The sequence below is a fragment of the Prionailurus bengalensis genome, chromosome B2 (genome assembly GCF_016509475.1).
Source record: "Prionailurus bengalensis isolate Pbe53 chromosome B2, Fcat_Pben_1.1_paternal_pri, whole genome shotgun sequence".
NCBI lineage: Eukaryota > Metazoa > Chordata > Mammalia > Carnivora > Felidae > Prionailurus > Prionailurus bengalensis.
Window position 1 is genome coordinate 15,961,475 of NC_057349.1, and position 14,497 is coordinate 15,975,971.

At 46.6% G+C, this 14,497-nt stretch overlaps 1 protein-coding gene across 5 annotated transcripts in view; it reads right to left on the reverse strand.

Annotated features, from left to right (window-relative positions):
- The window catches only part of PHACTR1 (phosphatase and actin regulator 1), a 561,485-nt gene that overhangs the window by 310,683 nt on the left and 236,305 nt on the right, over nt 1-14,497 (reverse strand). The gene's annotated exons all lie outside the window — the stretch shown is intronic.

Here is a 14,497-nt window from a genome sequence, read left to right on the forward strand (position 1 = left end):
TATTTTCTTTTTTAGTATTTGTTGAGCTTTTTAACATGCAGTTTGTCTCCTTCTGCAGGGAATTACTCAGTGAGCCTGTCACCTGACTCACAGCAGCTCCATTATATAATTCAAACTGTGCTGTTGGGAGTTCGGATCAGAAAACCACAGTCCCCGCCCCTCCCTCCACAGGCCTCCCCCCTCCCCCTCCCCCTGGAGTGAAGGGAGAGGCAGAGAGGGGGAGACCTTGGAAACTCGGCTGACAGTTCTTTTTTGAGACTTCAGGTTGGGCAGAGGGGAGTGCTACATGTTTGCAGTGTATTTGTATTTCCCCTTGGTTTGATACTTTTGGGTAGAGGACCTCCTAAATGCCAATGCCGAGTTAGCAGAGATGGCTTAAGATGTAACATCTTAAGATGTAAGTGTAGCAGCTTCCTTGATTTTCTTTCAGGGCGGCTCCGGATGAGCCACATCGCTGAATGATAGAGGGCTGAGATCTGTAACACCTGAACGAAGGAGCGCTGAAACCTGGAGTGGTTACTACTTTTGCCACAAATCTTAAGTTCCCTGAAATGTCAAAGGGGTAAATTGGGTTGAGGGGTCATCAGCCAACTCCCCTCTCCCCACCTGACCTTGATCACCATAAACCCTCCCCCAGCCTCCTCAGATAAGCCTAACACTGCACCACCGAAAGCCACATGCTTGCTATGCAAATACCTTTTAAAAGCCAACTCTCTTACCCCCTACTTTCCACCAAACTGAAACCCTGAAGGCAAACCTCCCTGGATATTTTGAAGCCAGCACTGTCTGGGGCGAAGGTGATAAGAATCATCCCAGTCCGTTCCAATTTCCCTTTCTCGGCGTCCGTCATTTCTGTGATATTCATGGAGGGGGCAGCATGTTAGACGGTAGAATCGACCCGCGAATGAGAGGCTCTTTGAGAAACTCGGACGGTGTAAACGAGTGGAACACTGAAAGCATCGTGAAACATGATAATCCAACATAAAAAAAACTGCAACCTGTGTGCTTTGTCCATATCAAAGCCAGGCTGAGCTGTAGGAGGAGGGGGCTGGGCTCTGGGTTCACGGTCTTCTCCCAGCCAGTGGAGGCTTGTTGCTGAATGTGGGAAGTACCTGAAAAGGACCGTTGAAGTCTACCGGAACAAATACTAGCCCTGATCACCCTCTTTTGGTCTGTCCTGCTCTGACCTCCTTGCTCCCTTCTGCACCCGGCCTATAGCCCCCAGAGGAAACTACCCTGCCGTTCCTTTCTACCTCCAGCGTTGGGCGTAACATTAGATACCACTACTATATAAAGCTGTGCTGACACGAGACTGATACTGTGTCCTAAGGATAGCTTCCAAAGTCCGTTGTAAGCGTCTCTCCACATATCTCTCTGAAGTGGGCACGGGATCATTATTTTTATTTTTATGTTTATTTAGTTTTGAGAGAGAGGGAGAGACGGAGCGTGAGCAGGGGGAGGGGCAGAGAGAGAGGGAGACACAGAACCCGAAGCAGGCTCCAGGCTCCCCAGCTGTCAGCACCGAGTCCGACGCGGGGCTCGAACCCACAGACCATGAGATCATGACCTGAGCCGAAGTCGGACGTTCAGCCGACTGAGCGCCCCCAGGCACCCCGGGATCATTTTTACTCTCCTTACGCAGACCCCAAAAAGCCAGTGACACAGGCAGGGATTACAGGCCAGCCTTCCGACTCTCCATGCATGGTTTTGCAAAGACCCAGACACATGTGAAAAAAATATAAATGTGTAAACCCCAGTGACAGACTGATGTCTGTTTACTTCAGCCCCTCTAGGTATCGTAAATATAATTAATGTTGCCACAGTTGCTAAGGTAACTACACAGTAAGAGAATAGGAAGCATCAGGTGATGAGGCCCTCCTCAATAATGGGGAGAAAAGCCACAATACAAAATACACCCTTGGTCTGTATATAGTCATTAAATATTGACACCACAAAAATTGAATTTCCCAGACCCGCACTATTCAATGGAAATATGAGGGGAGCCACATATGTGTTTTAGAACGGTCTAGGGGTGCCTGGGTGGCTCAGTCGGTTAAGCGTCAGACTTTGGCTGGTGAAATTGAGCCCCGTTCCGTGTTGTCAGCATAGAGCCCGCTTTGGATTCTCTGTCTCCCTCTCTCTGCTCCTCCCCTGCTCTCTCTCTCTCTCTCTCAAACATTTTTTTTTTTAATTTTTTTTTCAACGTTTATTTATTTTTGGGACAGAGAGAGACAGAGCATGAACGGGGGAGGGGCAGAGAGAGAGGGAGACACAGAATGGGAAACAGGCTCCAGGCTCTGAGCCATCAGCCCAGAGCCTGACGCGGGGCTCGAACTCACGGACTGCGAGATCGTGACCTGGCTGAAGTCGGACGCTTAACCGACTGCGCCACCCAGGCGCCCCTCAAAATAAACATTTTTAACACATAAAATGAAATAAAATTGTCTAGTTGTTGCATTAAAAGACTGGTGAGGGGCACCTGGGTGGCTCAGTCAGCGGAGCCTCCAACTCTCGATTTTGGCTCAAGTCATGATCTCATGCTTTCTGGGTTCGAGTCCTGCAACGGGCTCCATGCTGACAGTGAAGAGCGGGTTTGGGACCCTCTGTCTCCCTCCCCCTGTGCCCCTCCCCCACTCATACTCTCTCAGAAATAAACGTTTAAAAACCTATCCTTTAAAAAACTTAGAACTGGGGCACCTGGGTGGCTCAGTCGGTTAAGCGGCCGACTTCGGCTCAGGTCACGATCTCACAATCCGTGAGTTCGAGCCCCGCGTCGGGCTCTGTGCTGACGGCTCAGAGCCTGGAGCCTGTTTCAGATTCTGTGTCTCCCTCTCTCTCTGACCCTCCCCCATTCATGCTCTGTCTCTCCCTGTCTCAAAAATAAATAAAACGTTAAAAAAAATTTTTAAAAAACAGAACTACAACTAAATGGCTGGTGAAATTAATTTTGGCAGTATGTTTATTTCATTTAATCCAATATATCCAAAATGTCATTGCAACATGTAGTCAATGTAAAATTATCCACAAATTATTTTTTATTCTTTTCTTCATACTCAATCTCTGAAACCTGGTATGAATTATATGTATGTAACACCTACATCACATCTCCGCTGGGGGGTAGTAGCCACATGTCAGGTTCTCAATAGCCACATGTGGCCAGTGGCTACATTGGATGGTGCCACCTGAGAACCTATTTGGTCACTCGGGGCTTGGAATTTGTTCTTCTGAGGACGCATTTGCTTATCCCTACTTGAAACGTTTAGAAAGATGAGTTACATTCATTTGGTGCTGGCCTTACGGCATAAATCAAGCAGTGTTCTCTTGGATGGAGCAAGAAAAGATCAAATGAGCTCGGGACTGAAATGGTTTGAAAGGTTCAGCTTCTTTCATGCCACCAGAGGATAGCGAAGATTAAGAAATAAATCTCAGGGGGCGCCTGGGTGGCGCAGTCGGTTGAGCGTCCGACTTCAGCCAGGTCACGATCTCGCGGTCCGTGAGTTCGAGCCCCGCGTTGGGCTCTGGGCTGATGGCTCAGAGCCTGGAGCCTGTTTCCGATTCTGTGTCTCCCTCTCTCTCTGCCCCTCCCCCGTTCATGCTCTGTCTCTCTCTGTCCCAAAAATAAATAAACGTTGAAAAAAAAAAAAAAAAGAAAGAAATCTCAGGTTTATGAAACATTCCTTCACTGGGTAGCCCCAGTTGCCCGAGTTAGGAACCTCAGAATCATGTTTGCAGTTGTGTTTTTTTTTTTTTCTTAACGTTTATATATTGAGAGACACACAGCGTCAGCAGGGGAGGGGCAGGGGGAAGGGGAGACACAGAACCCGAAGCAAGCTCCAGGCTCCGGGCCGTCAGCACAGAGCCCGACGCGGGGCTCGAACTCGCAAACCGCGAGATCGTGACCCCAGCGAAGCCCGTTGCCCAACCTACTGAGCCACCCAGGTGCCCCTCGTGTTTTCACTTTCTACGTCTCCCTCTGCCCCTGGGAACCCCTCCAACAGACCACTCGGTCTTACCGGGTCTCCCGGTCACCTCTTCTGCAGTTCCGGGACCTCTGCTCTATCCCAGATGATCCCAGGAACCCCGGCCTGGGCTCCCTGCCTCCCCTCTCCAGCCATTCATGTTGACTCTCTATCCTGCCTTCAGTGTGAGTACACGGTAAAAGCAGACATCTAACCCCGTTGCTTCTCAGCTGTAAACCTTTCAGAGCAAGCTGACGCCTTTCAAACAAGATCCATAGGCAATCATAAACTGGCCTTCAGGGAACTCTCTGGCCCATCTCCTGGCTACACTTTCTTTGATTTTTACCTTGGTCTACATTCATGATTTCCATGACAACCTGCCTCTGGTTAGTCTGTTCCCTCTGCCTGGAACGTCCTTTCTGAAAATGCCTGCCTCTTCGCAGGCAGAAAAATCCTGTGAGCCTAGCTGCAGTATTTACCGTAGGGTTTCTTAACCCTGTAGTCCAAATTAACAGCCCCCTCACCTAGGTCGTCTACACCACGCTTACAAATAGATGTCCATACCATTTATCACAATTCTGTTGTAATTACATGACACGCTGGACAGGCATTTCCTTAAGGGGGGGAACCACATGATGCTTGCCTTTGATTTCACTTTGGGATATAGTAGCATCTCAATAAATGCCTGGGGCATTCCAATACCCTTCCCTTTCCATCCACCTCTGCCCCACCTTCTAATTGTCTAACCGCTTGGTATATCGTCACCGTCATTGCCGCCACCATCATCATTGCACAGGAGGAGCCAAGATTTATTAGTACCACTAAGTACCCTACACCATAGTAAGCATTTTACAGACATTTCATTTAATTTCAACGAGAAAGCTGCACGATAGGGACTTCTCAATTTTTCAAAACTGCGGCACCTTGAATAGCATTTCCAGTCTTTCAACAGGTGTTTTAAGGTATTCTTTTTCCCCCCAAGTTTTTACTTAAATTCCAGTTAGTTAACATAGAGTGTAATATTAGTTTCAGGTGTAAAATTTAGGGCTTCAACACTTACCTACAGCCCCCGGTGCTCATCACAAGTGCCCTCCTTAACACCCATTGCCTATTTAACCTATCCCCTCCCCTCCCCTCCCCCCCCCACCTCCCCTCTGGTAACCATCAGTTTGTTTTCTATGGTTAAGAGCTTGTGGAGCACCCGGGTGGCTCGGTTAAGTGCCCAACTTCGACTCGGGTCATGATCTCATGGCTCATGAGTTCAAGTCCCGTGTCGGGCTCTGTGCTGACAGCTCGGAGCCTGCTTCTGTGTCTCCCTCTCTCTCTCTGCCCCTAACCCACGTGCATTTTGTCTCTGTCTCTCTCAAAAATAAATAAACATCAAAAAAAATTTTAGAAAAAAAAGTTTGTTTTATGGTGTGCCTCTCTCTTTTTGACACCCTATGTTCATTTGCTTTGTAATCTTAAATTCCACGTTTGAGTGAAATCATATGATATTTGTCTTTCTTTGACTGACTCATGTCACTTAGCATGAGCAACACTCTCTAGCTCCATCCATGTTGCTGCAAATGGCAAGATTTCATTCTTTTTTATGGCCGAATAATATACCAGTGTGTGTGTGTGTGTGTGTGTGTGTGTGTGTGTGTATGTACGTGTATATATATACCACATCTTCTTTATCCATTCATCAGTCGATGGGCATTTGGGCTCTTTCCACAATTTGGTTATTGTTGATAATGCTGCTATAAATGTCAGGGTGCATGTAACATTTTAGGGTCATTCTTGTAAACACCACTTATGAAAAGTTGATGTGCGGTTATGCCCCTAAAGAATGCAGGATCACGTACTCGCTTGTTAACTCATTTGTTAACAGGCTAATGCATGTATCTTGTGTTTTTTTAAGTGTCTTCATTTATTTTTGTGAGAGAGAGCAAGAGGGAGAGAAAGTCGAAAGCAGGCTCTGAACTGTCAGCACAGAGCCCAATGTGGGGCTGGAACTCACAAACCGTGAGATCATGACGTGAGCCAAAGTCAGACACTTAACCGACTGAGCCACCCAGGTGCCCCTAATGCTTCCGATTCTTCATGGGCTGGGAAAACAGAAAGCCTACCTTAATGGTATTTTGTACAGAACACGAATATAGTAGCTTTCGGGAAGGGTTGAGAAACCCGGCCACACGGACATGCCTGGATGGGATGCTGAGTTTTGTTGCTCAGAATCATTTTTGGCTCTACTTTTGGCTTTCCAGTCATTTCCACGTAGTTCAGTTTAGTGGGGCTTTAAAAAGCGGAAGCACCAGCACCAGGGGGTGGTGAGGATTGGAGCCACAGAGCCACGGAATTCGTTGCTGGTGGGGATACAAAGCATTGCAGCCCTTTCGGGAGACAGGTAGGGGGTTTCTTACCAAATAAACTCTTGACAGATGGATCGAAAGCTTTTGTTTCCACCAAAACCTGCACTTGGATGTTTACAGCAGGTGTATTCACAACTGCCAGAATTTAAAAGCCACCAAGATGTCCTTTGGGAAGTGTGCGGATAAGTCAACTTGGTACGTCCAGACAACAGACAGTTATTTAGCCCTAAGAAGTGAGCTCTGAAGCCACGAAAAGAAACGGAGGAAACTTACACGTCTCTTACTAAGTCAAAGAAGCCAACCTGAAAAGGCTCTATCCTGCAGGAGTCCAACTCTATGACAGTTTGGAAAGGGTAAAGCATGCAGAGAGTAAAAAAAACGTCAGTAGTTGTCAGGGGCTGGGGAGGTGTGTGTGTGTGTGTGTGTGTGTGTGTGTGTGTGTGACAGAATAGATGTCACACAGATGGAGCACAGAGAGATTTTTAGGGCAGTGAAACTAGTCTGTGTAATACTCTAATGGTGGATACGTGTTATCATACATTTGTCCACCACGGGGAGTGAACCCTTATGGGAACTGGGGCTTTGGGTGATACTGATGAGTCAATGTAGCTATTGTAGTAACAGGTCAGTGGTGATTCATCCCTTGAAACACATGGAACTAACCCTCTGGTGCCCGATGCTGATAAGGAGGAGGGCTGTGGGTGTCGGGTGTGGGGCATATATGGGAACTCTCTGTACTTTCTGCTCAATTTTGCTGTGAACCTAAAACTGCTCTAAAAAAAATCAAGTCTAACTGAGAAAGAAACACGGAGGGACCAGAGAATGGCTTGCTCACGGGTGCCCAGGGGGGTCCGGTGCGATGGGCCGTTTCCCCATTCCATTGTCAGCTGCTCAGGCTTATTCATTGTTCTCTCTACTTTGTTTCCACGGCACCACTAAATAAATGGCGGCGCATGTGGTCAGGGATTAATAAATTCTCGTTTAAGTGAAATGAAGAGAAAATACACTTAATGCTTCAAATAATAAATACATATTTCCACCCACATAAACAGCATAATGGCCTGAGTGTCACCAGAAAAGCTATTACTGATGCAGTTTCTGGAGAGTCTGGAGCCTGGGACAGCCTGAGACTTGGAGGAGGGTTGTGCTAGGACGCCTGGCCCGGGGCTGGAAGACAGACGGAGTCTTGCAAAAATTTAACTCGCTCTTGGACTCAATCCGGGCAGTGTTCTCCATGCCCCCCAGGGGTCGGCCCTTGCCACCGCCCGTTGGATTTACAACACACTGCACAGAGTAGGGCTGCCTCTGCAGGGTAAGGTACTGTGAGCCTCAGTTTCCTTATCTGTAAAAAGCAGCCGTGGATACTGGGGGTTGTTGTGGGCGCTACAGGAGATCATGTCCACGGTCGGCTAATGACTGTGTCAATTAATGGAAATGTTTATTCTTTAAAAAAAATTTTTTTTAATGTTTATTTTTGAGAGAGAGAGACAGAGTATGAGTGGGAGAGGGGCAGAGAGAGAGAGAGAGGGAGACACAGAAACTGAAGCAGGCTCCAGACTCCGAGCTGTCAGCACAGAGCCCGACGCGGGGCTCGAACGCACGAACCGTGAGACTGTGACCGACCTGGCTTACCTTCTTTCTACTCAACTTGCTGTTGGCACGCATTCAGGCCACGAGCAGACTGACCTCCCCAACCTCTGCTGCCTCCCTCCCTTCTTTCCTTTTCCATCTCTCTTTCCTCTCTTCCTCACTTCCTTCATCCTCCCTCCCGCCTCCCTTTTTCTCCCCCCGCCCTTTCCGTTTCTCACTTGTGTTCACACGAGTTTAACGTTTCATCGGATTGTTTGTTTTTTTTAGGGGTGTTGAGTTGTAGCTCGTCATGACGAGCCCCGGAGGATGTGCGGAAGGTGTTGAATCAGTTCCTGTACGCCTGAAACCAACCGAGCCCTGAATGTTAACTACTAGAATGAAAATAGAACAAAATAAGATAAAGAGACATGATGGCCAAAAAAATATATATAATAATAATAATAAAAACACAAAATGAGTTGATTTTATCCCTTACTATTCTTGGCCAGCTGACTAAGACACTTTGTGTCGAGATCTTCCTGCCAAAGCCATATTAAGCTCCCCAGGTTGCTAAACTTAGACCAGCCTGTTTCTGCCCTCTCTTAGAATACCATAAACAAGAAAGATATGAGGTCAAAGGATTCTTGTTCAGAGCAAAGGGGGCTGCTTCCCACGGAGCTTCCCAGAAGGAAGGCAGAGCCTGACAGGAAAAAGATCTGAGGCCTCTGGCAAAATCTAGCACCGAGCGGTTAATACCTCACTCTCTGCCAAGTCAATGCGACCGTCCGTCTCCCGAGCCATTTTTCAAATTGCCTTCTGGCCAGCTCAGCACAATGTCTGTATGAGAGCTTCGGGAGAACAACAGAAAAAGGGCAGTTTCCCAGAGGGCAGGTGGTTGTGTTGTTTCCTTTAATTCTCTCCAAAGCACCAAGTGGACGTTACAAAAGGGGCTGAGACCCAAGAACGACACAGGAAGGGAGAGGAGATACACAGCGGACCATCGAACGGGGCAAACGAATGAGGTTTTAAAAGGTGGACTGCCCAGGAGGGAGACACCTGGGATTGAATTCGGGTTCGGCTACCTGCTCCCCGGGAACAACCTAGTTAGCCTCTGTTTCTTCTCGTGTGCGACGCTGAGACTAATACATCGGGGGCAAGTCGCGCGTGATGTGTGTAAAAGCGTCTGTCAGGTGGCCCGGGGAACAGCAGCTGCTGAATGACGTTGGCCAGGTATGTTTGTGAGTTGCCATTTCCTCAGGTCTAAAATGGAAAGAGATTACAACGCCCCCCCAGCCCCCTGTATGAAGTTCCTTGGCATCAGCTAAGTGAGGCCTCCGGCACGTGTGTCTTCCCTCTTAGCCCGTCCCCACCCATCCCCAAGCCTTCACCTTGCGGCTAACAGTTTCCAAAGTTGGACACAGCTGTATTTCCCATGCCACCTACTCTTTAGAACCTTCCCACTTCCTGGCCCCGGGGGGTGGAGTCTACTTCCTCTTCCTGAGAATCTGAGTCAGGGGCGGCTTGGAGCCCTCTTGCCATCAGCGTGGCAGAAGTAATCCTGTGGGGCCAGAGAGACTAGGCTAGGGTTGCCTTACTAGTTAGAATATTTACTCTCGAAGCAGACAGCTGGCAGGTAAGCAATTCACCTCACTGCGCCTGCCATCCTAGGAGGAAGCCCAACGTGGCCCAAGTGGAGACGCCGTAGAGAGAGTTCTCAGATGCTGGAACCCCATCCCCTCATAGTCACTGTCTGACCGCAACCTCACCAGGGACTAGAGCCAGAATCACCCAGCAGAGCCCTTCCTGAATTCCTGACCCATGTCAGTGAAATGGAGGTGTTGAAAACACAACAAAACCTAATTGGAAAACAAATATGGCCTCCATGACAGTCTCCTAAAGCACGGAAACGTAGGCTTCAGAGCTCAGGCCCTGAAGTCGGGGAGGACCAGGGTTTAAAGTGACCTTATCATTTAGCTGTGTGACCTTCACGGAGCCCACGTGGCTAAAAAGGCGATAAAAATAATGACCGGGTTGCAGGATGATCGTCAGGATAAATGAGGTTCTGTTAAGTACTTAGCATCAAGACTGACACGGAGTAGACACATCTCAGATACTGTTTGTCACCAACACCATCACCAGAAACCCGATCCCAACCGTTATGATGGCGTTTGCTCCCAAGGCCTTAAGAGCTGGCTGGAGTACACCCCTTTCTTTTTATAGTCACACTTCCTTCCGTTTAGACACGCTCCCTTCAACCCATACTTTGTAGAGCTACGCTTTAAGCCTTTATGCTAATGTCACAGTCCTAAGGAGTTGTTTCAAACGATTCAGTCTATCAGCTCTCACTTTACCCTCAATGTTCTCAACTGTCACAATTATTGTTGCCACTAATGGCCAAATATCCTGGAGCAAGAGATCTATTTTGACGAAGGACGCAGAACTATCTATCCCTAAGACTGCTGAGCCATTGAGCTCCGGCTCTGAGCACCTACAATGAGCCAACAGAAGAAAAAAAAAAATTAAGGCTCAAAACGAGAAAGTATACTGAAAACAGCATGAGAATTTGTTCAGTAACTTCCATATTCCTATATTCATCTGGTCATTTAACAAATAGTTATTAACAGCTTGCTATGTGCCAGAGTCTGGACACACAAACATATAAACAAAGCAGACGTAATTTCTGTCGTCATAAAGTCTCCAGACTGGTGGAAAGTAACTGGCTTTGCCATTAAATAGCTTAGAGTTTGAATCTGACTCTGTCACTTGCTACATGTTTAATCTGCTTAAACTTTTTCAGAGCCTCATCCTTTCCTTAGGGCCATCGTGTGGGTTGAATGAATTAACGTAAGAAGAGTGCGCACCATGGCTCCTGGCAATGTGCATGTATGTCTGTTTTCCTAAAGGTCATACAACAGGTAGGCTCTAGAATCAGGATATAAACCCCGGTGTGTGTGGCTCCCAGGTTTGTGCTTTTAAAGGAATTTTCTAGAGGTGCCTGGGTGGCTCAGTCAGCTAAGCGACCGACTTCGGCTCAGGTCATGATTTCACGGTTCGTGGGTTTGAGCCCCGAGTTGGGCTCTGTGCCGACAGCTCGGGGCCTGGAGCCTGCTTCGGATTCTGTGTCTCCCCCTCTCTCTGCCCCTCCCCTGCTTGCTCTCTGTCTCTCTCTCTCTCGGTCTCTCAAAAAATAAGCATTAAAAAAATTTTTAATAAACTTACAAAAAATTTAAAAAAGGTATTTTCGGGGCGCCTGGGTGGCGCAGTCGGTTAAGCGTCCGACTTCAGCCAGGTCACGATCTCGCGGTCCATGAGTTCGAGCCCCGCGTCAGGCTCTGGGCTGATGGCTCGGATCCTGGAGTCTGCTTCCGATTCTGTGTCTCCCTCTCTCTCTGCCCCTCCCCCATTCATGCTCTGTCTCTCTCTGTCCCCAAAAAAATAAACGTTGAAAAAGGTATTTTCTAATTACTTCTATTTTGAGTCCCCCAGTCATTAATTCAATTCATCAATCATTCGAAAATTGAAAAAAAAATTGTTTTTCCATGTCTTTTTCTTTATCATGCCTTTTTGTCATTCTTCTGCAGAACCTAACGCGGTAGGCATTAACTGATATGAGAATCGCTAGACAACTTGTGTCATCACAGAAGAAAACAGCAATAGTTATGTTTCTTCAGGTTATACTTGAGAAGCTGGAGTAAGGTGTTGGGTTATTCAGGATGTCTTAAATTTTTTTTTTTTATTATTGACATATCGTTGACATACAATGTTATATTGGCTTCAGGGGTACAACGGTGATTTGAAGACTGTATGCGTTACTCAGCAGTCACCGCAGTTTAAGTATAATTACCATCTGCCTCCATACAACATCAGTACAGCATTACCGACTATGTTCCTTGTGCCGTATTTTCATCCCAGTGACTTGCATATTTTGTAATTGGAAGTTTGTACCTCTTAATCCCCTTCACCTATCTCACCCATCCCCCCACCCACCCACCAGTCTGTTCTCTGTATTTGTGACTCTGTTCCTGTCCTTGGTTGGCTTTCGTTTGTTCTGTTTGTTAGATTCCACACGTAAGGGAAATCGTACTGTATTTGTCTCTCTCCGTCCGACTGACTTCACTTAGGGTAATATCCTCCAGATCCGTCCTGATCTAAATTGTGCAGCAGAAAGAGACACAGCTAGTATCCAGTCAGAGAGAGCTTATCTGGCCACGTGGTCATTTATGGGCATGACTTCTTTCTTTCATTTAAAAGTTGGAAATACTACAAAATTTATTAATAATCTAGGGGACTGCCATTAAAAACCCACCAGCATTACTGTTCTGTATATGAAGTCTTTCTAGACCTCTGAGCCCTCTGTCGGATTGGACACCATGTTGCAATTATTCTCTTGCCTTCTACGACCCCACTTATTCTTAAGCTACTTTTTAAAAAATAAACAACTCTTCAGACAACACACTTCCCCTTTTCTCTGTCTTTTGGACCATTGACCACCATATTGTCTTCAGAATATGGGTCTTATGAAACGCTCTCCTGACAAAAAGAGCTGTGGTCAATGGTTCTGGGTAACACTATATACTACATTCGCCTTCCCTTTGAGGTTACATGCACATTAGCATTTCAAATGCTCTGAGAAGTCCTGCGACAAATAAAGCTGGCTAACTTTGTTTAACCCAGTGTTTTCTAAATATTGACTTCCTCTTTTCCCTTAGGAGCCCTTAGGAGCAAGAGTTTATTAACTATAGTTTGGAAAACACTGATATATTCAAATCATCTTCGTTCATTCATTCTTCCTTTGTCCATTATTCATTTGCTTGGCAAATATGTATTTAACACCATGCCAGACACTGGAGAATGTACTGGGAGAACAATAGAAAACAAGATGGATAGCTTATTGTTTTGCCTGAAGGGCAGAGAAGTGAATATGCAACAACCACAGAATGTGGTAAGAGCTATCGTGGGGGAAACAGAATTGTGGCAGTACACAGGGCTAGGATTTGATTATTCTGGAGGAATGGTTAGGGAGGGCTTCCTGGAAGAAGTGGCTTAATACGGGAACCTGAAGGAGACGTGGGAGTTAGCCAGATAGAAATTAGGGACAGAAACTGAAAGTATGATGCAGGCTGGGTCACTGCTTCCATAAAGGTCCCCAACTCAGAGAGGGCATGGGCTGACTGAGTGACCAGAAAACATCTCAACTCAAAGGCCACCATGAAGTCTTTGATATTTCTTTCATCCCCAATCCTGGCTCCTGGGATCTTCCTCTGTCCTCCTACCAAAATAGCTTGCAAAGTGGGTGTTCAATAAATGTTTGTTGAATCGCTATTTCCCATATGGTAATGGGATCGCAGCTATGATCTGTTGAAGCCCAGAGATACACACACACACACACACACACACACATACACACGGATGCACACACTCCACCCCCAACACTCCTAAATTCAAAACGAGGGAGTATGTTTTAGAAAGGTTTACTGTTAAAACTGTATACAGATGTTGTTTTGTTAATTTTATTTCCAATGTATTTCTTAATTAAAAAATTAAACATGGACATGTGATGGTGAATGGTGAGGTGGCTTTCCTAATTAACTCCATTGCTGTTTAATCCTCTTTAACATGTTTTCCATTATTAGGCAGCTTGCTTTTGTGACCTAGCAAACAGAGAGGTAAAAGTGTCATTGGGCAGATTGAATTAGACGCTTGGAATCGAGCACACCGAAGAGCCCAGAAGTTGGGACTCGGCATCTCTCCCTGCGGCCGCCATGCTGGGCTACCTGCCCTCTATCACTTCCCTCCACCTGCCCTCTATGTCTTCTGGTCACTTCCGTGATTCGCAGACACACAGGAATTCCTGCCTTTCTTTCTGTGGCTGCCGTCTGGTCATAAAAGACGAGCCAGCCCTTTTGTCATCCGTAGAACAGAGGGTAATGTCTCTTAATTAACGAAAGGAAGTGATGCAATGTAGTGAGAATACTGCAATTGTTTCCAATTAATCCCACATGCAGTTTGGCAAAGTTAACAATCCATAAAATGACCTAGGATCTAAATATGGAGAGCAATCATCTTTTATCAGTCATATTTTTCCCCCTGTTGTTCCAGCAAAAGCAGGAACATTCAAAAGCCCTGGGTGCGCAAAAGGGTTAAGGGTTTACAGTGTCAGAAATTCTTAAATGTAATCTCAGATAGAAATGTACACATGCCTTTCAGATCTTCTGGACCCCCAAACGTTTTACGACCTCTAAAGACATCACACAATGACTGGCATCTACTCAGCCACCAGCGGAGCGATTACTGGATTAGGTACGCTCTTGGTCGCTGAAGCAAAGGCACCGTCGTGGTCATGGGGAAAAAAGGGAATTAATGAATTAATTTCATCAGACGCTTGCATTTCTAGATTCTCTGAGGATAAAAAATGTGTCTCACCTACCCACAACCCCCCCCCCCCCCCAAAATGCCTCATGGAACATCTTGCCCGGGATCCATATGGCGTTTCTCTTTTCAGTTGGGGCAGAATGCACGTAACACAGTATTCAGCACTTTACCCGCTTTAAAGTGTATAATTCAGTGCCGTTTTGTACATTCCCAATGTTGTACAACCTACCACCGACCAGTTCC